Consider the following 3,382-nt stretch of genomic DNA (forward strand, 5'->3'; position numbering starts at 1 on the left):
AGGAGAAAGAAAGAAAGAGGAAAGAAAAGAAAAGAAAGAAAAAGAAAAAGAAAGAAGAAAGAAAAAAGAAAGAAAGAAAGAAAAGAAAAAAGAAAGGAAGGACAAAAGGAAAAAAGAAAGAAAAGAAAAGAAAGAAACAAGAAAAGAAAGAAAAAAACAAGAAAGAAACGAGAAGGAAGAAAAGAAAAGAAAAAAGGAAAGAAAAGAAAGAAAGAAAGAAGAAAGAAGAAGAAGAAAAGAAGAACAGAAAGGAAAGTAAAGAAGAGAAAGAAAGAAAAAGAAAGAAAGAAAAGGAAAGAAAGAAAAGAAGAAAGGAAGGATAAGAAAAGAAAGAAAGAAGAAAGAGAAAGAAGAAAAGAAAGAAGAAAGAATCGAAAAGAACGCAAGCAAAGAAAAAGAAAGAAAGAAAGAATAAAGAGAAACAGAAGAAAGAGAAAGAAAAGAAAGAACAAAAGACAAGAAAGGAAAGAAAAAGAAAAAAGAAAGAAAGAAAAGAAAGAAAGAAGAAGAAAAGAAGAAAGAAAGAAGAAAGAAAGAAAGAAGAAGGAAGGAAGGAAGGAAGGAAGGAAGGAAGGAAGGAAGGAAGGAAGGAAGGAAGGAAGAAAGGAAGAAAGGAAGAAACAAAGAACAAAAAGAAACAAACCTAGCAAAACTGCACAGACACATTTTTGAAAAGAGTGACATCTCCTCAAGATAAGCCTCAGGCACCCTGTAGGAGGTATTCCAGAAGAAGGCATCCTTGTAATTGGAGATGACAACTCCATGCATGTTATTGCCCCTGAAGATCCTCCAACCGGATAAGATGTGGAGATGGAAGACCATAAAAATGATGAGCTTGGCCCTGCATGGGCCTAAGCTAAGGTGTATGTTTGTGTCTTTGCTTTTAATTAAGAAATTTTAAAAAGTAAAATAAATAAATAAATAGATAGATAACTTAAAAAAAGATAAATAGAAAAAAGTTACGGCATAAAAATATAAAGAAAAAATATTTTGTACATCTGTTTTTGTGTTTTAACTAAATGTTATTATGAGTAAAACGTTTCAAAATATTAAACATTTATAAAGTGAAAAAGTTACAGTAAGCTAACATTAATTTATTACTAAAAAAATATTTAAAAAAAATAAATGTAGTGCAGCCTAATCATAGCAGGTTTATAAAGTCTGCAGTTGTGGATAGCAATGTTCTATGCCTTCACACCCAGCACTCACTGACTGACTTACTCAGGGCAAATGCCAGTCCTGCAAGCTCCATTCATAGTAAGTGCCCTATATAGCTGTATCATTTATTATCATTTATACAGTATTCTTACTGTACTCTTTCTATCTTTATATATGCTTAGGTACACAAATACCATAGTGCTGCAACTTCCTACAGTATAAAGTACAGTAATATGCTGTACAGATTTGTAGCCTAGGAGCATAGGCTATATACCATAGAGCCTAAGTGTGCAGCTACACTATCTAGGTTTGTGTAAGTGTACTCTATGATGTCTGCACAATGATGAAACAGCCTAACAACCATTTCTCAGAACATATTCCTGTCATTAAGCGACTCATGACTACAATGTTCAATAAAGAACTAATATATATCATACAATATTCTAAGCACTAAGAATACAGTTCATGTCTTTACAGAGCTCATATTCTAGTGAGGACAGTAAATAACAATAAGTATACAAAATGGTAAAAGTAATACAATTTTGGAATCTAAAAAGTCCTAAGATAAAAATGAAACAAAGGCTTTTCAATAAATAGTGTTGGGGAAATTGGACAGTTACATACAAAAACAGAAACTAGATCACCAACTTAAACCATACAAAAGATTAAACTAAACATGGATAAAAGACTTACTAAGTGTAAGTAGAAAAACTATAAAATCCTAGAAGAAACTATAGGCAAGGGAATCTCAGACTTCTCTCCGAGCAATATTTCTGCCGATATATTCCCAAGGCAAGGAAAAAAAAATGAACAAATGAAACCACATCAAACTAAAAAACTTTTTTTAAAACAGTAATTTAAAGTTTATTCCAGCTATAATGCAGGTTATTCTGACTTTAAGATAGCATCACATGGCATACTTCTGAGTCCATCCCTGAGATATTTTATCTCTGTCTGTTTTATAGATCTGTGCAAGTGGGGTCATCTGGGTTTGGATCACTTAACAGAGAACAAACGGATAAAGGAACTTTAGGAATGATTAATGCAGGAGACCACTGTGATCTCAGAATATCGAAACAAATGCTGCCATTACTGTGAAATTCTTGTAAATGCAACCTTAAGTGGTTTGAAGGGGTAGTCTATAGGAAAATGAATTGTCAAAAAGAATACACTGGCTAAATATGGGCTGTCACTAGATCCTATAATTGTGGCTTGCCAATGAAACATCTTCTCCAACTGGACCTGCAGAACATTGTGTGGGAGGGTCAAGGGCCAAATCACTAAGTTCTTTATTAATCCGTTTCAGTGCCATAGTCTGTGCTTTGCCTCTCCCTCCTCACTATCTCAGTGTGTGCTCAAAGGTCCGCCCCAAACTCCTGATTATCCCAGTGGCAGGGAAGGATTGATTCTTAGTCTCACACTGGCTCTCCCAGGCCCAGATGCTTGGTATTAAAGGGGATCTCGGGATCACCTGGAGGCTGGCTTACAGGAGCTGACCAAACTAAAAAGTTTTTGTATAACAAAACAGACCAACATCAAAATAAAAAAAGGAAGCCTGCTGTATGAGAGGACATATCTGCCAAAGATACCCGTATTTTCCGGCGTATAAGACCACTTTTGAAACGAAAAAAAGTCAACCGAAAATCGGGGGCAAAAGACCAAAATTGCACAAAAATTACCTGCAGATCTTGACGGCAAAGTAAGTCTTTTCTTTGAAGTGGGGGGTAGTCTTATACAGTGAATATAGGCCTAAACCTATGTTTTAACTGTAAAATTAGGGAGTCATCTTATACACCAGAAAATATGGTACTTCTGGTAAGGAATTAATTTTCAAATTATATAAAGAACTCATACACCTCAACACCAGGAAGACAAACAATCCAATTAATAATGAGCAAAGGACCTGAATAGAGACTTTTCCAAAGAGGACAAATAGACATGTGGGAAAAATGCTTTTCAACAATCATCAGAGAGATGCAAATGAAAACTGTAATGAGATCACCTTACACCTGCCAGAATGGCTACCATCAATAAATCAAAAAACAAGTGCTGGCAATGATGTGGAGAAAAGGGAACAATAGTGCATGCACTGTTGGTGGAAATGCAGACTGGTGCAGCCACTTCTGGGAATATACCTTAAGGTATTTAGAGTATGCCATGTGATGCTACCTAAAACACCAATTTGAAGGAATATATGCACCCCTATGTTCATAGCAGTGTAATT

The 3,382-nt window shown here is 34.9% G+C and overlaps 1 pseudogene; it reads right to left on the reverse strand.

The window, feature by feature from the left end:
- Positions 1 to 2,006: 2,006 nt before the first annotated feature.
- On the reverse strand, positions 2,007 to 2,646 carry LOC118729937 (annotated as a pseudogene).
- Positions 2,647 to 3,382: the final 736 nt, after the last annotated feature.

The sequence above is a fragment of the Pipistrellus kuhlii genome, unplaced genomic scaffold (genome assembly GCF_014108245.1).
Source record: "Pipistrellus kuhlii isolate mPipKuh1 unplaced genomic scaffold, mPipKuh1.p scaffold_m20_p_3, whole genome shotgun sequence".
Lineage (NCBI taxonomy): Eukaryota > Metazoa > Chordata > Mammalia > Chiroptera > Vespertilionidae > Pipistrellus > Pipistrellus kuhlii.